The following is a 23,280-nucleotide window of genomic DNA, read 5'->3' as shown; positions in this document are numbered from 1 at the left end:
GGCTCACCCCTGTAATCCTAACTACTCAGAAGGCCTACCTGGGGCAGGAAAGTCCATGAGACTCCTCTCTCCCTCTCCCTGTCTCTGTCTCTCTGTCTCTCTCTGTGTGCCTCTGTCTCTGTCTCTGTCTCTGTCTGTCTCTGTCTGTCTGTCTGTCTGTCTGTCTGTCTGTCTGTCTGTCTGTCTGTCTGTCTGTCTGTCTCTCTCTCTCTCTCTCATGTGCGTGTGTGTGTTTGTGTTTGTGTGTGTGTGTGTGTGTACGCATGTGCCCATGCTGGCGAGAGGCTGTCACTGAGCTTCTTAGTTCAAGGCTGCTGCTCTACCACTTGAACCACAGCTCCACTTTTGGCTTTTTATTTTGTAGTTACTTGGAGATGACAGTCTCACTGCATTCCTGCCAAGGCTGGCTTTGAACTGCAATCCTCAGATCTCAGCCTACTATGTGGTAATGATTACAGGTGTGAGCCATCAGTGCCTAGCCAATGAGATACTTATCTCCAATTGACCACTAAAAAGCTAGAAATGGTTCTGAGGCTCATGTGGTATAGCTCCAGCCTTGAGCAAAAAAAAAGCTTCAAGACAGATCCTAGGCCCTATGTTCAAGCCCTAGGACTAACACAATAAAGAAATACATACATACATACATCCATACGTACGTACGTACATACATAGGTACATACATAGAATAAAATAATGAGGGGAAAGATAGTCATTGTTTACTAAGTGAGGTCTGTTTGACCACTGTGGACATTCTTTTGCGGGAGTGGGGGGGGGGGAAGAGTGATGAAAACATTCTCTAATTAGTGGGGTTGTTTTGGAGTTTTTTTTTTTGGGGGGGGGGCCTTGAACTCAGGGCTTGGGTGCTGTCCCTGAGCTTCTTCTGCTCAAGGCTAGCACATTACCACTTGAGCCACAGCTCTACTTGTAGCCTTTTCTGTGCATGTGGTACTGAGGAATCGAACCCAGGGCTTTGTGCCTACTAGGCGAGCATTCTACTACTAAGCTACCTTCCCAGCCCCAGTGGGTTTGTTGTTATTGTTGTTGTTGTTGTTTTGGGGGAGGTTGGTTATTTTTGTTGGTCGTGGGGCTTGAACTCTGGGCCTGGGCGCTGTCCCTCAGCTCTTCAGCTCAGGGCAAGCACTCTACCACTTGAGCTACAGCGCCACTTCCATTTTTCTGAGTGGTTTATTGGAGATAAGAGTCTCATAGACTTTCATGCCCTGGCGGGCTTTGAACTGTGATCCTCAGTCTCAACCTCTTGAGTAGCTAGGATTACAGGTGTGAGCTACCAGTACCCAGCTTCCAGTAGTTATTTTCGTAAAACTTGATGAACACAATAAATCTCATTGTCTGTCATCTAAAGTGGTGAACATGATGATATATGAATTGTATGTCACTTTTATTAAAACAGAAGGGAGAAAATGGAGGACACATGGAGGGAGGAAATTTTGTAGTAAGCTGAATTTGATGCGCAATTCTGCATTGCAGGAACCTCAACGTCCATGGCCAGTTATACTTCAGAAGCAGAAGAATCTCCTTGTTGAAGCATGATTACTGACCTCACAGTAGCATTAACTGAATGGCCCTAGAGCCCATGCTCCCAATACCAAACATTTCAACAAGAGAGTACAGGTTTCTGCCTGTGAGTGGAGGAATATGATTCTGTTTTCTCCCATACATTTCCAGAGAACATTAAGATTTCAGAAATGTATGGTGAGCTCTCAGCTCATCCCAGAGCATAATAACACTACCAATATCTAATCTTTGTGGAAAGCTGGTTCTAATGAACATTTAGTGACTCCTGATACATTTATGAAGACAGAGACACAAGCCACACAGGATCTCTAAATAGGAAATGGCAAGAAAGAGTACATATTGATAATTTACTATCAAGGTCCAACATGAAAATTTAGCATAGGCTGGGAAGATGGCTCAGTGGTAGAGCGCTTGCCTTGCGTGCATGAGGTCCTGGGTTCAAGTCCTCAGCACCACATAAGCAGAAAAAGCTGGAAGTGGTGCTGTGGCTCAAGTGGTAGAGTGCTAGCCTTGAGCTGAAGAGCTGAGGGACAGTGCCCAGGCCCAGAGTGCAGGCCCCAAGACCAACAAAGAAGAAGAAGAAGGAGAAGGAGAAGGAGAAGGAGAAGAAGAAGAAGAGGAAGAAGAAGAAGAAGAGAAAAATTAGCATAGTTGACAAATGCAGTGTGCTTTATTATCTGAAGGGCATTATAATGAACATTTTAGAAATAATTCATTTATGCAACACTGTAGTCTATACCTGTAATACCAGTACTAGGGTGCTGAGGAGTTCAAGACCAGCCTAGGAAACAGCAAGACCTGATCAAAATAACCCCGTGACACATGTGCAGCTGCCACCCCCATGGTACCTATGAGGGAATTTAGGCACACAGAGGCTAAGTAACTAGCTCAAAGACACACAGCTACTAGATGTGCTCTATGTCTTCAAAGGCTCTAGCACTCCTGGAATGCTACACAACCTGAGCCCAGTCCTCTACCATATAGGAAAGAGAGATATTAGGATTGGGGGACTTAGGGATAGCCAGAGATGACTGCACTCACCCACAGCTCCCTTGTCCTATATGGCCCACCGTGTATGGTGCAGAAGGGGAAAGAATTGTAAAGGGAGAAGTTTCTGGGGCAGGCAGGAAGTGCTTTTCGTCTTTTATTCCCTCAAATGTGTATGTGAGAGAGGAGAAGGGAAGGCATTTGGGAACCAGGTTTGTCCTGAGCCGTAATTTCACCCTTGGGACCAGGACAAACTTGACCTATGGGAAAGTTGCCCCAGCCCTGGAAGGGTCAGTGAGGCATCCTGCCGGGATCTCTGCCTCCATCTAGTGGCCCACATTGGTATATGACACTCAACTTTAAATGCCCCAGTGAAATTGTGGCAATCAGTGGGAGAAGAAGCTAAACTGTGCTTACCTGGAAGTTTGGGACCATCTGGGAAAACTAAGAAAACAAGTCCACTTGAATAACATGTAGAAGCAATTCTGGAACATTTCTCCACGGTAGACTTTATGATCTACATCACACATGTAAACAACACAACTGAAAGGTGAGAAGTTATATCCCAGAGAAATGCAGTGGTCCTCCATTTGCTTCAGCCCCAGATGTGGGGATAGAAGAAGGGGTGTGGGAGGATCCCCAGCACTGTGATGTCTGCTTAGGAGGGCATCACCCAGGCAGGAATGTCTTGGTGAAGTGTAGGCCCTCCTGGCATTTGGAGGATAGGAAAGGACCTTCCCAGAACAACCCCCATGCTGGTAGATTGGAAGATTTAATATAGTGAAAATGGCCATATTGCCAAAACCAATCTACAAGTTCAATGCAGTACACATGAAGATCCCAATATCTTTCTTCAGAGACAGAAAAAAATCATTCCTAAAATGTATATGAAGTTTCCAAATACAAAATTGAAAAACAAAATTTTACTATATAACCATAGAGAAAGAAAAAAACAGCCTGGTAGATCTGGAAATGTGGCTCAGTGGTAGAGTGCTTGCCTAGCATGCATGAAGCCCTGGGTTTGATTCCTCAGTACCACATAAACAGAAAAGCCAGAAGTGGCGCTGTGGCTCAAGTGGTAGAGTGCTAGTCTTGAGGAAAAGAAGCTCAGGGACAGTGCCCAAGCCCTCAGTTCAAGTCCCAGGAATAGCAAAAATAAAGCCAGTATTGGCACAAAAACAGGCCCAAAGCAATGGAACTGATTAGAAAGCATATACATGAATCCACCCCCCTTTGTTTTTTTCTAAAGAGCTCAAAGTTTGTGTTGGAGGGAATGTCCTCTTCAAAAAATAATGCTGGAGGCTGGAGGGGGGGTGGCTCAGTGGTAGAGCACTTGCCTTGCATGCATGAGGCCCTGGGTTCGATTCCTCAGCACCACATAAGGAAAAAGAAAAAAGCCAGAAGTGGCACTGTGTCTCAAGTGGTAGAGCGCTAGCCTTGAGCTGAAGAGCTGAGGGACAGCGCCCAGGCCCAGAGTTCAAGCCCCACGACTGGACCCCCCCCAAAATAATAATAATAATGCTGGTTGGATTTTTGAAAGAAAATGGACATGTGAGATTAGGCTATGTGTCATTTAAAAAAAAAGAATGGCACCTTAGGATTGCACTATTTTATGCATTATTTTATATGCTTGCACTTTAATCTCCAAAGAAATGATGTATGGTATCCCCGTTGTTTCTTATTATTAATGAGCTTTTTCCTAAGAGAAGGCACTTCATTCTATTTTACTATACTAAATTAGTTTCTTGGAGGTAGATTCCTTTTTTGAGTTCTTTATTTCCTTAGCCATAATTTTCTCTAGGATCTTGGAATTCCTTCTTGTTTATTTCCAACAGAATATAATTTTAATTTAATGTAATATAAATCATATTTGGCGATCAGCACATGTGTATGTCCTCTTCTAGCAATGACTACCCAATTGTTACATGTATAAAACCCTGTAAAAAATATGTGCTGTAAAATTTGAATGCAAGAATAAAAGGCCTGAAAGGAAAAATAAAAAATAGAAAAAACAAGCCGGGCGCCGGTGGCTCACGCCTGTAATTCTAGAGGCTAAGATCTGAGGATCGTGGTTCCAAGCCAGCCCAGGCAGGAAAGACCGTGGAACTCTATGTCCAATAAACCACCAGAAAACCGGAAGTGGAAAACCGGAAGTGGCGCTGGGGCTCAAGTGGTAGAGCCCTAGCCTTGAGCTGAAGAGCTGAGGGACAGCGCCCAGGCCCAGAGTTCAGGCCCCACGACCGACAAAATAAATAAACAAACAGTGCTGGCAGCCCTGCTGAGGAGGTCAGTACATGGACAGTGGTTCTGAGTGAGAAATGGGATGAGCTGAATGGCTTTGGGACCTGAGATTGCTTCAGGAAGGTCCTTCCACGAGTCCTGCCATGTACCCAACTCACTCAGAACCCTCCTGTGCAGCTTGGGCCTGCACCACGCTGTGGACCAGGGCATCTCCAGAGAACCGGGCCTCTCCTGACTTCTGTCTACCTTCTAAGGGTGGGATCCCAGCTCACAGAGCTGAGCCTTGGGCTCCCCAGATGATGTGGAGATTCCCAGACTGGAAGCAGAGTAGGGAGAGCTTCGTTTCTTTCAGGCTTACGATTCTTCTTTCTGAACTCCACGTACCTTTCGCTGACAGATCCAGGGTAAACCTGCTCACATGACCCTGGCCCAGATTCTGCTCCTCAGTTCCCTCCCAAGACCCCTGCTTAGTGGCCCATTCTGGCCTTGGTTCTTCTCTCTCCCTGTGAGCACAGCCCCAGACTCCCTTCCCCTTTGCTCTAGGCTTCCATGTGACCACTGGCGCAGGGGTATGTTACACCTGTGCCAGAGAGGGCATGAGAGTAAAGAAATGAAAGCAAGCTGCCTACTGCTCTCCAAGGTGTGACCCCTCCTTGCCAGCTGTATCACTGCATCCACATCGCCCAGGCCCTCCAGAACCCAGGTAGGTTCAGGTTTGGGGGACAGCTGGGAGAAGCCCTGAGTTCCCAAGAAAAAGGACTTTGAGTCGTGTGGCCATGTGGCCCACAGCAGGGCAAAGGGTGGAAATACACACGGGACCCTACTACAGGGGTCACTCCGTGCTCTCCGTGGCCAGAGCACGGTTGGCTCTGATCTGTGTCTAAAAAGAGCACAGCGGATTTCTTCCAGGGCTGTGGTTCAAGGTCAGCATTCTCACAGAAACAGCAGATCAATCAACCCAACCACTAAGCAAATGATAACGATTTTAATTCAACCACAAGGCAAATTACGGTAAAGAATGTGGTACACAGAGACATGTGAGAAAAGAGGAGGGCAGAGGAGAAAAGGGAGAGAGGAGAGGAAGGGGAAGAAAAGAGGGAAAGAAGGAGAAAGTTAGGAAATGAGGGAAGATAGGTGCAGGAAGAGGGCAGAGCGTGGTCCAAATCCTGTTGTGGCCTCTGTCTCTCTGCTTCGTTCCCTGACCTGACACATGGTTTCCTAACAGCGCAGCATCCTTGTTCCTGAGCTATGTCCCACACCCCATCAGTCCATACCAAACTCACTTTATAGAAATTCCAATATACACTATCAAAAAAATACATTGCTGGCCCAAGCATTAGTGGCTCATGCCTGTAATCCTAGTGACTCAGGAACCTGAGATCTAATGATCTCAGCTCAAAGCCAACCTGGACAAAGAACCACTAGAAAACTGGAAGTGGAGCTGTGGCTCAAAGTGATAAAGTACTAAGCTTAAGCAAAACAAAAAACAAACAAAAACAAAAACAAAAAAAACAGGAACAGCTCCCAGGCCCTGGGGGGGGGGCCCGGCCAAGCGGCCTCCACCGTAACCCTTCCCTGCCCTTCCCCACACTTCCTACCCCTCCCCGGTTCACAACCCCCCACCCCATCTGACTTCAGTTGCTCACCTTGGTGTGGTTCACTGGGGCTGTGCAGCCTGGGGGCCGCAGCTCCCAATAGAAATCATATGACAGGCTATTTGGCTGACGGCTGATTGGAAGAACTTCAAAGATAACAGAAGACAGAAAAGCAACAACAACAAAACAACAACAATACTAATGAATTTGAGAAAGCAGTAGAGATTGGGGAAAGGGGAAAAAAGCACCTGCTTTTCTGATCAGCAACCTGGCTGGACATGAATAGTCAAGGTTCTGACAGCAATGAAGAGGATTATGATCCAAATTGTGAGGAGGAAGAAGAGGACAAGGACCCTGGGGACATAAAGGACTATTATGTGGGAGTAGTCAGCGATGTGAAGCAACAGGGAGCTGATGCCTTTGATCCTGAGGAGTACCAGTTCAACTGCTTAACTTATAAGGAGTCTGAGGGTGCCCTCAATGAACACATGACCAGCTTAGCCTCTGTACTAAAGGTATCTCATTCAGTTGCAAAACTTATATTAGTTAATTTCCACTGGCAAGTCTCAGGGATATTGGACAGATTCAAGTCCAATTCTGCTCAACTGCCTAGCCTGTCAAAACATGTCCCTGCAGCCCATCCCCCTCACCACTGCACAGTGTATATGCAGTTTGTACAAAGGAAAACCTCCTCTCTCTGACTTGTCAGCACCAGTTTTGCTGCAGCTGCTGGGAGCAGCACTGCTCAGTACTTGTCAATGATGGCATGGGTGTAGTAGTCTCTTGTATGGCTCAGGATTGTCCCCTCCATACACCAGAAGACTGTGTTTCCATTACTTCCCAATGAAGAATTGAGAGACAAATACAGGTGCTACCTATTCAGGGACTATGTGGAGAGTCACAACCAACTCCAGCTGTGCCTGGTGCAGACTGCCCCCTGGTCATTCAGGTACAGGAACCTAGAGCTCGTCGAGTGCAGTGTAATCAGTGCAACGAGGTCATCTGTTTCAAGTGTCGTCAGATGTATCACACCCCCACAGACTGTGCTACCATCCACAAATGGCTCACAAAGTGTGCAGATGACTCAGAAACAGCAAAGTACATCAGTGCTCACACTAAGGATTGTCCCAAGTGTGAGGGCTGCAATCACATGCAATGCTCCAAATGTAAACATGACTTCTGCTGGATGTGTCTACAGGACTGGAAGACACATGGCAGTGAGTACTATGAGTGCAGTCATTACAAGGAGAATCCTGACATTGTCAACCAGAGCCAGCAAGCCCAGGCCAGGGAAGCCATCAAGAAGTACTTGTTCTATTTTGAGAGGTGGGAAAACCATAATAAAAGCTTGCAACTAGAGGCACAGACATATCAGCGGATTCATGAGAAGATTCAGGAAAGGGTCATGAACAATCTGGGAACTTGGATCGACTGGCAGTACCTACAGAATGCTGCCAAGCTCTTGGTCAAGTGCCAATACACCCTGCAGCACACCTACTCATATGCATACTACATGGAATCTGGCCCCAGGAAGAAGCTGTTCGAATACCAGCAGGCTCAGCTGGAAGCTGAGATCAAAAACCTGTCATGGAAAGTGGAGCGTGTGGACAACTATGACAGAGTGGACCTGGAGAACCAGATGCTCATAGCAGAGCAGTGGAGGAGAACCCAGCTGAAGGATTTTTATGATACCTAAGCTGGGCATGACCTGCCGGGGTGAGCAAGATGTAGGTGTGAGGTCTCCCAGCCAACATTACTGCATGCTGCAGGCTCTGCCTTTCACAGCCCCAGGAAAGAAGACAGCCAGGGCCCCCAACTCCTGAGAGACACTGGCAACCACACCTCTTTTAGTCACTTTTGTTTTCTCATCTTTTTTTGCTTTTAGTTTCTACCAGGGTCGAGGCCATGTTGACTTTGCCTCTTCCCAGCCCCCCCGCCCCCCCAGGACTTTTACATCCTCCTTGGATGATTTCCCAGGCCCTAATTTCAAGACCCAGGATCAATGGCTACATGCATATGATCATATAAAATGGTATTTATCAAAATGAAGTCCAGAACGGAAACAAGGTTTTTGCCTTTGTTGCTGTTTTTCATTTTACTTTGTCTTACTTGTTCATTTATCTGTCTTTAGGAGGATAAGAGGAGCACAGAAATGAAGGGACAAAGAGTGAACAAATACAGAAGTGGTACTCACTGCTGGATAGACCTAGAATGAATCATGTTAAGTGAGGTAAGCTAAGCTCAAATATCTGTGGTACTTTTGAACAGCTAGCCATGTTACTAAGACAATTCTTAGGTTGAAGGAGTTAATATAACAAATTGTAATGACCAAATGTGTTGGTTGTTACAAAGGGACATGGGTAGGGTTTTTTGTTTGTTTGGGGGGGGGAATTGTTTCTTTTTTCTGATCCTGGGGCTTGAAGTCAGGGCCTGAGTCTTTTTGTGCTCAAGGCTAGCACTCTACCAATTGAGTCACAGCACCACTTCTGGCTTTTTCTGAGTAGTTTATTGGAGGTAAGAGTATCACAGACTTTTCTGCCTTGGCTAGGTTCAAACCACAATCCTCAGATTTCAACCTCAATAGCTAAAATTACAGCCGTGAGCAACCAGTGCCTGGCAAAAAGAGAAATCTTTATCATCAGAGTTAAAAGGAATGTTAGTAGGTGCTTTCCATGGACTTCATCAACCTACTCCAGCCATTTCACTCTCAGCTAACCATGGTGAAGAAAGAAAGAGGGGGGGAGAGAGAGGGGGAGGAGGAGGAGGAGGAGGAGCAAGAGGTGGTGGTGGTGGTGGAGGAAGAGGAGGAGGAGGAGGAGGAGGAGGAGGAGGAGGAGGAGGAGGAGGAGGAGGAGGAGAAGGAGGAGGAGGAGGAGGAGGAGGAGGAGGAGGAGGAGGAGGAGGAAAGGTAGGTAAACCTTTGACAGAAATTAAGGAATGGCCCCCTTTCTAACCCTGGTAATCAACTGCAGTTAGACTATGAGAATAACTCCTTCACCAGGAGGAAGGACAGTTTGGACTGGGATGAAAGCTACCCTTTATGGTGTGCCTGCCTAGCTCTGAGTGGAGTAATGACATTGCTCTTCCACAAAGTAAATTCCCTTGATGAATTGTCTTGTATCTCTAGCATGTCTCTTAATTTCTGACAATGGAGAGTCATGCATTACTCACAGCATTCAATACAGTGCCTCTTGATGAATGTCACCCCTTTCACCATTCTCACCCACCACTCCTACCCCAACTTTTCTTCATTTTTCTTAATTTTAGGTAATGTATTTAACTTTTTGCCATTTATGTATACAGTGCATCTTGGTCTTTGTCATCCCTTCAATATATTCACATACCCCTTGCATCATATATTAAGACAGTTGTAAACTTGAGATAAAGAATGCATTCATATAGATGAGAGAGCTTTATATAACTGTCATATATTTATATGATATATAATACGCAGTGTATATATTCAAATCTATTCCATGTATAACTGTATCATATATATGACATTTATCTTTGAGATAAATACTTTGTGCCAAGAGTAGTCATTCTCCTAAATATTTGCGTTTCCAGGATACGTGTTCCTTTTAAAGATGTGTTTGTTCAGCTTTCAGAACATATTCTCTATTAATTATTATTTACAGGAGGCTCATGGAATAGTTTGATACAGGAATGAACAGACACGTACGTTTATGTATGTTTCTTGCATGCTTCTTTTTCTTCAACTGCAAAAGGCCATCTGCGTATATTGATAATTTCGTATGGCATTGGAATGATGTTATAAATATCCGAATACCCTAGAATAAATAAAGATTATCCAGCCATGGGACAATCGTGCAGCTCTTCACTGTTGACTGTGTCCGGTGCGCATTTGGTAACAGGTAATGTAGGTGACTTCCGCTTCACGACCACCACAACGGACTGCTTTGCGGTCGCCTAATGCTATACGTTCTTTTCGACAGTGTGCTGCAGATGCGCAGACGTGGCATCGGCGTCTTCCAGCAGTGGCCGGAGACACAAAGAGGTATGTATATCTAGTACTTTATAGTATATCTAGTTCTTTGTAGTATATCTAGTACTTTATTTAAAGTCTGTGGATCTAGTATTGGCAAATTTATTGAGTTTTCCAACATATGCATGCAGAATTTCTATCAAATTCTGATTTTTTTATAAATTTTTATTGAGATTAAGTGATTACATAAAGTCTCTTTCTGGATTCTCCTGTATGATGAAAATTCATGTATGATCAACCTGTACGTGTCGATAATATTTCAGACGAGATCCGGCGCGTACAGGGTGGTATGGCCGTAGACTGTCGGTAATATTTCAATCTCTGAGTTTTGTTTTTGGAGCACGTTTTTGTCATTGGGTGCACATAAGGGTTTGCAAAGTTTCCCTCGAAAAGCAGAGCCTCTTCACTTACGGTCCTTGACTTAGATCGCAGAATAAGAATTGCTGAGCAAGTCATAATGGTAAGAAAACTTGGCAGAGCTTTATTGAGTAAGTAAGCGAGCAGACAAGCAAACAAGCAGCAAACACAAGCAGAAAAGGAGAGCTGCACTCTAACAGAGTGTGGGTGCTCTCAAACGGAGAGCGACAGCTATTTCATACCAGGGGAATTTATATGATAAAGGTAGGGGATGTGATTTAAAGTTATGCATTGGAAAGGGCCTATCTGTGCTCTTAATCATGCTTAGTGTTACATTTTTACCTCTTGGACTCATGGTCTCCAAGATTGGCCATTACATTTGGGCATCCCTTTTAAGGAATATATAAATATATTATATATATATATATATAATTATATATATAAAAATATATTTTAGGGAATATATATACATATATACACATATATATAAACGTTATCTATAAAATGTATTATATATCATATATCTTATATATATATTTGTGTTTATATAAATGTATTTAATGTTTTATTGTTATTATAAAGGTGAGGTACAGAGGGATTACAGTTAAATAGTCAAGTAAAGAGTACATTTTTTGGACACTGTCACCCCTTCCCTCCTGTCTCCTGGTTTTTCCCTTCCATCCTCGCCCACAAGTTGTATAGTTCACATTCCAAATAGTGTCTAGTACCACTGCTGCATTTGTTCACCTTTTGTCCCTCTATTTCTGTGTCTCCCATAACCTTCCCAAAGGCATATTATTGAACAAGAAAGACTGAAACAAAAAAAAGCGAAGGAAAAAACCTCTTAGCCAGGCTCCAGTGGCTCACACCTGTAATACTAGCTACTCAGGAGGCTGAGATCCAAGGATCATGGTTCAAAGCCAGCCCAGGCAAGAAAGTCCATGAGACTCTTACCTACAATAAACTACTTGGAAAAAGCCAGAAGTGGTGCTGTGGCTCAAGTGGTAGAGTGCTAGCTTTGAGCAGAGGGAGACTCAGGGGCAGAACCCAGGCCCTGAGTTCAGGGGCAGAACCCAGACCTGGCAAAAATAATAATAGTAATAATAATAATAATAACCAATCTCGTTTCCATATGCATTGCACCTTTGTGTTCCTCCCCTAAAAATATCCTCCTTTGATCTCACGGCGTGTGAATGCCTAGAGTCCTGTGTAATTTATCATGCTTCAGTGTATTTTAGATCTAGCTTCCACATATGAGAGATACAGTGTCAGTAGTCTGAAGACAGAAGAAGGGGCTGGCAGGAAATCTCTGTAGTCACAGCTGGACACCGCAGATATCAGACAGCCAGGGCAGGACATTCTATAGCTAGCTGGCAGCCAGGGAACACATCCTATAGCAGTGATAATACATTCTATAGCTGGCATCTTGCAACTATACACTAGGACCTGTGTGTGACGGGGACTGGCCATCCAGACTACGTTGCTGACCCCGCTGGGGCCAGTGGGAATGGAAAACTGGCCATGCCTGGCTTGTGGATGACCCAGGGTGATAGCTGCTAACCCAAACTAGGTATGAATAAGCTCACACAGACTTCTGCCCTGAGTGGTTGTACTAGTTTACATTCCCACCAGCACCACAATAGAGTTCCTTGTTAGTACTTTCCCCGCCTACTGTCCTCAGCTTCACCCAGACCTGAGCTCCTCCCTGCCCTAGAGTTCCCACCATATAGCTAGCTCACCACTCACTCTCTTTATCTAGACTTATCCGTGCAGGACCTTGCTACTAGCCCCAAAGCTACCACCTGAATAGGGGCAGATGCTATATGCTCGCTCTCCCAGGAAACATATGGCCCGTCTAATAAATCTTATAAACCTTTTTCTCCTGTGCATGCCTGCCTCCATGTAGTGCCCTGGGATGGCCGGGAAGGATCCTAACACTTTATTCACCTACATCCCCACTAACATTGGTTGTTCAAATTCATGAGGTTGTCCAGTCTTAACTGGGGTGAGATGGAATGTCAGAGTTGTTTTAATTTGCATTTCCTTTATGGCCAGAGATGATGAGCATTTGTGTGTGTTTGCTATTCTCACCTCTTCTTCTGAGAATTCTCTCCTTCACTCCTTTGCTTACCTGAGGGGGGGGGGAGAGGGTAATTTTCTAGCTCCTTGTATTTTGGCTATTAGGCCTTTATTGGATTTATTGCTGGTAAAGATTGTCTCCCAGTCTGTTGACTCTTTCTAGTTTAGTAACTGTGTCCTTTGCTGTGTAATACCTTTTATCAAGTCTCCTATCTGCTGTGCCCGTCAATTATCATTGACACAGGATTGTAAAGACATAGATTTTGTTACTGTTTTATGAATAAGCATCATATTTGTAATTAACAGTAAGGTATTTTTAAATGAAACAAGGATTATTTGAATGCTTTTGTGATGTAGTTTCCAAGCCAAAGATATCCTGATCCACCTAAAGGAGATAAAAGTATGTACTTTCAGAATAAGCAAAATAATAAAAACAAAAATACTGTTTTACATAGTAATTGCATCCAGGTAGTAAATGCCTAAACATTGAACTTAAGAAACTAAGATCTTAGCCGGGCGCTGGTGGCTCACGCCTGTAATCCTAGCTACTCAGGAGACTGAGATCTGAGGATCGCGGTTCAAAGCCAGCCCGGGCAGGAGAGACCATGAGACTCCTATCTCCAATAAACCACCAGAAAACCGGAAGTGGCACTGTAGCTCAAGTGGTAGAGCGCTCGCCTTGAGCTGAAGAGCTGAGGGACAGCGCCCAGGCCTGGAGTTCAAGCCCCATGACCGACAAAAAAAAAAAAAAGAAAAAGAAACTAAGATCTGGATTATGGATTAAGACTTCTGCAGATCAAATAAGACTAGATAGTCTAGTATGTACAAGACCTGGAGTGTTTTGATCCTCACAGAAACAACAGAAAATGCTATAGAAAAATAGTTCAAAGACTGTTTATCCAAAATTATGTCATCTTAGTCATTCCAAAACTTTATTTCTTAGCCAGGAGCCAGTGGCTCATGCCTCTAATCCTAGCTACTCAGGAGGCTGAGATTTGAGGTAGAAATCCAGCACCAGCAGAAAAAGCCAGAAGTGGCACTGTGACTCAAATAGTAGAGCCACTGGCCTTGAGCAAAAGAAGCTTAGGGACAGCACTCAGGCCCTTGTGTTCAAGCCCCAGAACCAGCCCCCCCGCAAAAAAAATGAGTGTTTACAATTTTCTTCATAGACACCATGTCCTCAATATTTTTTAAAATGAGGTGAAAACACAAATATTGGGATTAAGAGGCTATCAAATAAATTAGCTTCAAAACCAGAGAAAACAAGATCAATAGGAGGAAAATTAAGCAATAATAAACAATAATAATGGTAATCATTATAGTTAATTAAGGAAAATGAGTTATAATAAAGCTGGAAGTTTGTGACACACACACAGAATACAGATCTTTAGAATTTTTAGAGCAGTTTATTCAGAATTTTAATAAATGAGCGATGACTATTTTTGTAGTCATAACACAAGCCAACTTTTCCTATAGATGGAAACTTCTCATTTTTACTTCTTACAAGTTGCGATTTGAGTGTTTCATCTTGCTTTAAAAGATTCCTTCTTGTACTTGATCCACAGGTTGATCCTCCTTCTCAGCATCATTACTATCATTGTTTTCCCCTACAGAAGAGAGTTCTTCAGTGTCAGATCTCTCTGATACATCAAAAGAAGACTCAGTGGAATTCTCACTTAGATTGTTATTTGAACTAGAGTGCTGAGGTGGGAACACGGATAGAGGATTGTAGCCGAAATGCTCTGAAGCATATGGTAGAAAAATTATAGATCCTTCGAAATCAGTCAAAGGGCCATCTATATCTGAAAGTACCATTGGTGATGGTGGTGGTGGCGGAAACTGGTAAGATCGCAGAAAATAATTTGAATTATAGCCAACAGAAGAATCTATCTGGTCAGTTGTTGAGATATCTTTGAGCGCCGGTTTGCTGGAAAGCACCATGTCCAACAACTGCCTGTCATTGTCATTATAGCCAGGCCAGTCCTTTTGTATCTCTTTAAAAATACAGTCCTTTAAATTATAGGAGTGGTTGCTGGCATTCAGATTGGCTACTTGTTCAAGAATTTTACCCAGAGAAAATCTATTACATTTCTTCCAGCCATCTTTCTGTAATCGTGTAAGCAGCTCAATTTTTTTATAATCTTTCACGGCTAATAAGTGAATCAAGTGAATCACCCTTTCTCTATACTGCTTCATCTGCATATCCCTAGAGATTCGTGCCTTGTACACTGTGTGCGCCAGATTAATAGGATTTGTTCTTATCCTAGCAGGCCCTGGATCTGGAATTACTTGTGGTCCTTTCCGATTTGTAACCTTTCTTTGCATCAGTGGTGGTTCAACATTTTTGCAAGCATTCTCAGAATTATCTTCGGAGTACATTTCTAATGGAATTACCTGATAAGATACATATCCATCTTTCACTACCTTTTTCAATTGCATTTTTTAATGACTTTTGATGTAGCTTGGGTGGGATCACTATCTTTGTATGTTTCACTGTCAGAACTTGTATCTGAAAACTGAGGTATGTAGTCATACGTATTCCTGTGTGACCTTTGCAATTGGAATTCAGAAGTTGAATTCCTATGGCTCTCGCAAGCATGACTTGCCCTGAATGATGACCTCATAAACTGCAAAAGTTTGCCACTAGGGGCTGCTGTATGCTCAAATCTGTTTACATAGTAATTTTTTAAGAAAGTAGTCCCGCTTCATAGGAATTATCCCTTTTGCTACTATTTATAAATCTGTAATTATAAAATATGTTAGCCCAATGGTAAAAAGGAGTACCTTATTGAGGTAGAATTTGGAGAGATAAGATGACTGTAATGATCTAATTACTTTTTTACTTGTTTAAACTTTAATTTCAGGAGTAACTGTTAATCCAAACCAGAAGACGCTAAATTATTCTTTCAGCTTTTACATAAAACTTATCTCCTCCCAGCGAATCAAACATCAAGTACAGGTACTTGGTAATGGGAACAACAGGAGCAATAGCTTTTAGAGACTGGGGGACAAGGTTTCCATGTGATATGAGTCATGAGGACATCAATTTTCCGTTACATTTATTCTGATCCATGAGTCAGGTGTTGAGAAATGGAAATATAGGGGCTCTCACTTGCTAGCTAAAAGCATTTATTAGATTAATGATAAGCAAAATGGTTTTAGAGAGTCTTATTTCCCTTTTTCAACTTTCTAGCCATTCAGGTCTAACAGAAAGTCATTTTCATCTCTTCAGTCTCTCACATCTCACTGACAGAACAAAGATTGGCTTAGGAGGAAAAGGGAGAGAAAAATCTTGCAAGCAAAGGGACATGAAAAACAAGTAGGAATAGCTAGCCCATGTGCATTTCTGATGGACTTCAAACTGAATTAGAAGAGAGAAAAGGTCATTACCTATGAGAAAAATGAACAATCAAGAAAACACTAATGATTGATTTTTTAAAAAATATGCAATGAAGCTGGGCGCTGTTGGCTCTCGCCTGTAATCCTAGCTACTCAGGAGTCTGAGATCTGAGGATCACGGTTCAAAGCCAGCCTGGGCAAGAAAGGCTGTGAAACTCTTATCTCCAATAAACCATTAGAAAACTGGAAGTGGTGCTGTGGCTCAAGCGGTAGAGCGCTTGCCTTGAGGTGAAGAGCACAGGGACAGCACCTAAGCCCAGAGTTCAAGCCCCACAATCGACCAAAAAAAATGCAATGAATAGCGGTGCACATACTTAGATTAGACAAACACTATTGAAGTTTAAAAGCTCAGATACACTACATCCAAATGATAATAGGAGAATTTAGAACTCCTCTCTTACTGATAAGCAAAAATCATCAAAATCACTCAAAGATTAATACCAACGCAGATCAAATGAATTTAACAGATATCCTTAGATTGTTTAAATCAGCAGCTACAAAATTCACATTTTTCTGAAAAACAAAACAGGAAACTTTCCTCAAAACTGATCATATTTTCCATCAGAAAGCAAGACTTACCAAATATAAGAAAACACAAATAACTTCCTGTTTTCTATCAAACATGGTAATTAAAGTAGAAGTCAATGGCAAAGGAAACCACTGAATATAGTCAAATTTTATCTCATCTCAAAACATATCAAAGTAAAAGAAACGAAGAGTCATACAAAATTTCTCTGTAGCTGCACAGTACATAACTAGTACTCATATTTTTTCATGTCTTGAGAAAAAAGATTTCAAAAAAATAAAATTGAAGTTCCTTTGAACTTTCCTAGTTTGTCACACTGATTAAAAACAGAGGAAATGTCTATTTTAGAATGGACTCTTAGCTTGGATAAAAAGTATCCGATAAAATGGTAAGACAAAACTGTAGTATCTTTTCTTTTTTGTCAGTCCTGGGGATTGAACTTTGGGCCTGGATGCTGTCCCTGAGCTTTTCTGCTCAAGGTCAGTGTCCTAATACTTGAGCCACAGCTCCACTGCTGGCTTGTTGTGGTTAACTGGAGATAAGACTATCAGGGACTTTCCTGTGAGGGCTAGTTTTGGACTGCTATCCTCAGATCTTAGCCTCCTGAGTAGCTAGGATTACAGGCCTGAGCCGTTAGCACCTGTCAAAAATTTGTATTTTCAAAGGTCATTGCTGCTACACTCTAAAATTTTATTAATTAATATCACTTACCTACCCAGTTTGATAATGTTTCAAAACCTGGCTTCTAGACTGGCATCAGTGTCTCATACCAATAATTTTAGGTGCTCTGTAGGCTGAGATTTACGGATCAGGGTCCAAAGCTAGACTAGGCTAAAAAGACTATGAGACTCTTATCTACAGTTAACCAGTAAAAGCCTTGGAGAAGAGATGTGGATCCAGTGGTTAGGCACCAGCTGTGAGCAAGATATCTAAAGGATAGCACTCAGGCCCTATGTTCAATACTTACACCAAATAAATAAGTAAGCAAACAAATAAATAAATAAGTGAAGAAAAAATCTTATTCCTGTATCTTCCCCACACACATCCCCGCCACACATACACACACACACACACACACACACATACACACACACAAGTTCTGAGCAATCCTCTGTAAAGTACATAGGATTCATTTATACTTGGATACTTTCTTTCCTCTTTTTTTCTTTTTGAATTTTTTATTTTTTGAATACATTTTTATTGTAAAAATAGTGTGCAGAGGGGTTACAGTTACATGAGTAAGGTAATAAGTACGTTTCCTATCAAGCATTGTTATCTCCTTTACTTTCTTTCCTCTTGGTACCAGGTCTTAAACTCAGATCCTCATACTCTCATTGGCTTACTAGCTCACCCCTGACATCCTTTGTGTACCAAAACTCTATACCAGGTAGCTTGATACCTACTATTCTATACCTATTTTCAGGTTTTGTGGTAAAATAAAAACCAAAAACAATTCAAATTATTTTGGCAGCTGTTAAAGTTCTTAAGAGTCTAGTTAAAACTTAGGACATGGCTACTAGCTCTTACTTGTTCATGTTTTCTCATTATACTGGAAAAGGAACAGTTTCTGGAGCTGTGCTGTCTCCTGTCTGTGTTCACATTGCTGTGAATATCTTGGGCTATATATCTCCACACTTACGCTTCTAGAATTGTGATGTCATAATAAGCTACACATGACATGCACCACCACCTGTCTTAAAGTGAAATACCACCTCCATGTGCACTAATTTTTATTAGCTTATATCATACAGTGAGGGATCTCATTGTTACATTTCTATACATGTTTATAATATGTTCTGATCAATCTATCACTCAACCTTCTTCCCTTCCTCCTTTTCTCCCTTATTAAAACCATTACAAAAAGCTTTTTCAATCTCCTACTGTAAAACCGAATTCGGAAATCCTTACCCAAAAGACCATCAGTTGTACAGTGTTAATGTGTTGTCTAACAAACATCACTAGCCAGTTTACAACACAGGGCCCGACTGTGAGTAACAAAATTAACAGTACCAAATGCCCTTACATTTTCTTCCACCAGTCCTGACTCTGTATATCACAGCTAACTTAATTTTATTCCAGCTGTACTCATTAAGGTCCAATTTTAAGACATACTCATACCATTTGCTACATACTTAAACTTTCTGAGGTTTGTCTTCTTTGACTCTATGTCTTAAGACAATCTTTTCAAATCCTTTCTTATCCAAAAGGGATACCAATTTTTCCCCAATTCATTTTCCAAGGCTTTCTTTATTACCCTCCTCTTCTTTACAATTCCTTGAGCTTCTTTGTGGCTAGAGTTTAAAACTGCCCATTTTTCCTTTGGCTTGCAGAACCAAGTTATCTCAGAACAGCCTCAAGGCACCACTGGGATGCAGAAGCTTGCTAGATTTTAAGGCTAAGAGCAGGGCTGGGTCTCATTACTACCTGTATTGAAAACACACTCAGGTTATTACCATACCAGAGCCAAACTAGGCTGTGACCCTGAAGTGCCTAAGGCAAGCTAGTGATATCCTAACCCCCAATATCCACTCACCAAAATATGTCCCACAGATCTTAGTTTTAGCAGCTTTCAACCAGGATGTAGTCTCAGGTGATGGAATCAGGCAGTTCAGTCTACTTTTTCCACGGTAGAGGTAGTCAGGGTCACAATGTAGATTTCCTCCAGGCTATAGCAGCAGCAGCAACAGGGTCTCTCAGTGGCTCCAAGGGACTGTCCATCTCGTGCTGGGCTATAAATTCCTACACAGACTGGTTAAGGATACATTGTATAGGCTTGGCAGGCTGTGACCACTAGTTTTTAAGACTATTTAGACAATAGCCCAGGATAGTTTACCAAGATGACAACTTTTTAAACTAGATAGTTCTTTTAATAAGGCTGTTTTTCTAGGCAGATATAGAGGGCTCAGGCCTGTACTATTTCCCATGCCTTTTCCTTCTGTCTATTTTGCCACATTTTTTAAGTGACTCTGGTCCCTTGTTCTTAAAAGGGGAAGATGGGTGAAGATTCATCTTCTGTAACTTCTTTAAGCTGACTCAGGGGTGTTGATCTTACCTAGCCAGGAACCTATAACCTTAGCCTATTTTACAAAGAGGCTATCAGGGTTAGATGTCATTAAGAACAATATTTTAACTTTTGACAAATGCACAAACCTTTTCTCCGGCTACAGCCATGTGGCTTGTTTAGCCTTCTGGTTTGCAAAAGCATCTTTCTGTATGGTTTAGGCAATCCTAACAATGCCTAAGTTACCTATGCAGGCCTTCAGACAGATACCAATAGAAACACACTCTCAGGTTTACAAACATTTTTTCCGAGCAGATGGATTTCATGTAGCTGGTGTCAGCTCAAAAATTACTGCCAATTAGGGCTTTTGGCACATATAGGGGTTGGTATTTAAACTATCCCCCACATTTTATAACTTTAGCTTTTTACAACTATCACAGAGGATGGCAAGTTCCTGTCCCTTACAAGGTAGATAGTCATGGACATTAGGCATGCTTACAAGCTGTCTTCCCATGGCCTCCTGGCTCTGACCAGTTCTTGAAGAGCCATGCACAAATGACTCTAGGATCCGACATTTCTGCCATCCAAGCAGTGGCTTACTGCCTCTGGATGCTCCACCATTGCTTTCATCCCAGGACTGTCTTCTCCACACTGGGAAAAATGCCTCATTGGCATTTCCCTTAGTTGGTCTCTGGACTTGAACTCAGGGCCTGAGTGCTGTCCCTCAGCCCTACTGCTCAAGGCTAGCACTCTGCCACTTTGAGTCCCAAAGCAACTCTGCTTGCTCTTTCAGCACTCTGCTGGCTAGGTACAGGTGACAGTCTCACAGGGACCTTTTTCTGCCCGGGCTGGCTTTGAACCAGTTTGCAGATCAATGAGTCTTATAAAAGGCCACTTTACTGCAATTAAAAGCAACAAGGTGGTCAACATAGAAGTAGCTTTTAAGTATGCTCTTACCTGAAACTTATTAAGAGCCAGGGTTACATCTGACAAACTTGTAAGAATCCTCTGTGCTTTGCTCTGGGCTTTGCTGGAAACTGTTAAAAAAAAAAAAAAAAAAAAAACCTGTAAGAGCAAACTAAAATAGCAATTATTTTGGTAATCCTAACTTCTTTCCTTTGTGCACTTTTATTTTTAAACTTTATATCCAGAAATCCATTCCTAATTTTTAAGCCTCTTATTAATCTCTTTTAATATTGTATAGTTCTCATTTGCATTTAAAAAATCCCTTGAAATCTTGAGGCCAAGTGTCACTTATTGTCTCTTGGCTGCTTGTTTTAAAACAGATACACATTAAAATTTTTAAACTCAAATGACAGTTTTTTCTTAATGCAAGAATTACAGGGGCTGGGAAGGTAGCTCAGCGGTAGAGTGCATGCCTTGCAAGCATGAGGCCCTGGGTTCAATTCCTCAGCACCACATAAACAGAAAAAGCCGGAAGTGGCGCTGTGGCTCCAGTGGTAGAGCGCTAGCCTTGAGCTGAAGAGCTGAGGGACAGCGCCCAGGCCCAGAGTTCAGGCCCATGACTGGCAAAAAAAAAAAAAAAAAAAAAAAATTACAATCACCATCACTGTACCAATAAGCTAGACTTAACACCTTTATAGCTTTTAAACCACACATCCTAACCGTAGAACATTATTCAGAGCAAGTCACATTATACAAATAAACTTTTTAACCCTCTTTTAAGGCCTTCTTAATTTTAATTTGAACACATCCAAGGGGCAGTTTTAGCAATGCTAATCAGATCATCACATTGCTAATTTTTGCCATCATGTTTCCAGTGTATATCTGCAGGAAAAAGGGACAGAACAAGGATGGGCCACTCGGGCCCTCCAATGGAATGGGCACGCACCCAATCTGACTCTTTAGGGTTAGATGAACTACATTTGTGCCAGCTTGCCCTCTTCCACCATGTGTGGACTCCTCCCAGGGCCTGTCCCACCGTCTGTGGACTTTCTCAGGGCCTGTCCCACCATGCATGACCAGCTGAACTGCACTTCTGCCTATTCACCCCTCACCCTTAAGGATAGGTCTTCTGTTGGCTTCTAAGTTTTCCCTTTTTTTAATCTCTTGGTTCTCAAATGAAATACACAGTTTTAGACAGACAGAACAGGTAACGTCTTTGACAAGAGAACTAAATTCCAAACAGCCAATGCATTTTTGTTAAGCCAGATATCTTGATTACAGTATAAACAGCCTTATGCATTTTAAAATACTAGATTTTCTATTTTTTAAGTTAAAGAATCCTTAAAAAGTCATTTAAAACAATGTGAAGATTTCTTAAAATTTTTGGTAATGTCCAAACCTCATAACCTTTTGAATTTTAAACTGAAACTCACCCAATTGTTACAGCATGCTGACAATTTTTATCTTGAATATGTTCACATGCACACAAAACACTCACACAGATCTCAAAGCGCGCAAAAATCAAAATCAGTTTTACGTACATTTTCTAAAGTTTTTAAGCCAAAATTTAAGACAATATTTCTTTTAAATGAAGTACCTTTGTTGAGCTTCATTTTCCCAGGACTTGCTTGTTTAGCAAGGCATTTTACCAATCAGTTTTTTGAATCCCTTCTGTTGGAGGAAGGCTGGGGGTGGAGAGGGTCACCTGAAACTAAACTGGCCTGATTTTTACCCAGTTTTGACAAGAGCACTTTACAACTTGTTAAGCTGTCTGGAGTAGCTGAAAGTCCAGACCAGGCTCACTGCTATCTACACCCTCACCTCTCCTCCAGCAGCCTCCACTGGGAGAAGCCTCCACTGAGGCTTGTCCATGCCCCTCCTCTTGGCTGATGTAACACAAGGGGGGGGGGACTTAGCAGGGCTGTGACCAAGCCCAGCGGGAGGCAGGAAATTTTATTCCCCCAGAGATGTTTAAATAAATAACAAAAACAAATAAACACAAAAACCAAGGATTCACATTTTAAAACTGTTACCAGTTCTAAAACAGAACTAGACAAGACAACAACCAAAGGCTGAGTTGGGGACTAATAGGCCCCCAGTTTATCCCTATCAGAACTCTGTGCCATTTTCAAGCTGAATCCAGAGTTTGCTGAGTGAGCCTGCCACTCTCACCCAGACCTTCCCTACCTTAGAAAACATAGAACAGAAAATACACTGAAGTAAACAAGACAGACAAGTGGCCACAAAGACAAAATCAGGTCTCAGTGAATGGGGCGACATCTCACCGTCATACACTTACCAGGGGACTCAAACCCCCTTTACTGACCTCCGGAGGATTTTTCTTTTAGATTCCTGCAAACGTTGACCCAGGGGCCTTCCAAGACAGAGGAGAATTCCCAGTCATCTTGGGGCAAGGGAAAGAAGTCCCTAGTGGCCATCCCCTCAGACTGACAGGTTCTCCCCCATACTTGGGCCAAGGCCCAAGGCTAAGATCTTGCTGGTGCCACTTGCAGGTGGTCAGTGGCAGTTTTATAAAAAAGAAGGAGCTAGAGAGTAACAGATATTAAGAGGGTGTTAGCCAGTCTTCTCTGAGCCCTCACATCAGGATGAATCTGGGAGGAGGAACATTCCAAGAATTCCAAAAGAC

General features: G+C 42.5%; 2 long non-coding RNA genes and 1 pseudogene across 5 annotated transcripts in view; 2 read left to right on the top strand and 1 right to left on the bottom strand.

Annotated features, from left to right (window-relative positions):
• The first annotated feature begins 6,771 nt into the window (after window positions 1-6,771).
• On the top strand, window positions 6,772-8,055 carry LOC138839356 (E3 ubiquitin-protein ligase ARIH2 pseudogene; annotated as a pseudogene).
• Window positions 8,056-10,327: 2,272 nt separating this feature from the next.
• LOC138840057 (uncharacterized) overlaps window positions 10,328-23,280 on the top strand; it is a 75,304-nt gene continuing 62,351 nt past the window's right edge. For both annotated transcript variants that reach the window (XR_011376036.1, XR_011376035.1), the window contains exon 1: window positions 10,328-10,377. This is a non-coding gene — a long non-coding RNA (uncharacterized lncRNA). The remainder of the gene's footprint in view (window positions 10,378-23,280) is intronic.
• On the bottom strand, window positions 14,272-23,151 carry LOC138839355 (uncharacterized). Of its 3 annotated transcripts, XR_011375952.1 has the most exons (4): window positions 22,231-22,459; window positions 20,685-20,764; window positions 19,260-19,474; window positions 14,272-14,408 (listed from the first exon to the last, which is right to left on the bottom strand). It is a non-coding gene; the product is annotated as an uncharacterized lncRNA (long non-coding RNA). The 3 variants fall into 3 exon arrangements; XR_011375953.1 differs by lacking the exons at window positions 14,272-14,408; window positions 22,231-22,459 and adding an exon at window positions 22,960-23,151 and having other exon boundaries at window positions 17,956-19,474; XR_011375951.1 differs by lacking the exon at window positions 14,272-14,408 and having other exon boundaries at window positions 17,956-19,474.

Source organism: Dipodomys merriami, unplaced genomic scaffold (assembly GCF_024711535.1).
Source record: "Dipodomys merriami isolate MVZ:Mamm:240054 unplaced genomic scaffold, mDipMer1.0.p SCAF_3, whole genome shotgun sequence".
Taxonomy (NCBI): domain Eukaryota; kingdom Metazoa; phylum Chordata; class Mammalia; order Rodentia; family Heteromyidae; genus Dipodomys; species Dipodomys merriami.
This window is presented reverse-complemented; position numbering and strand designations above follow the sequence as displayed.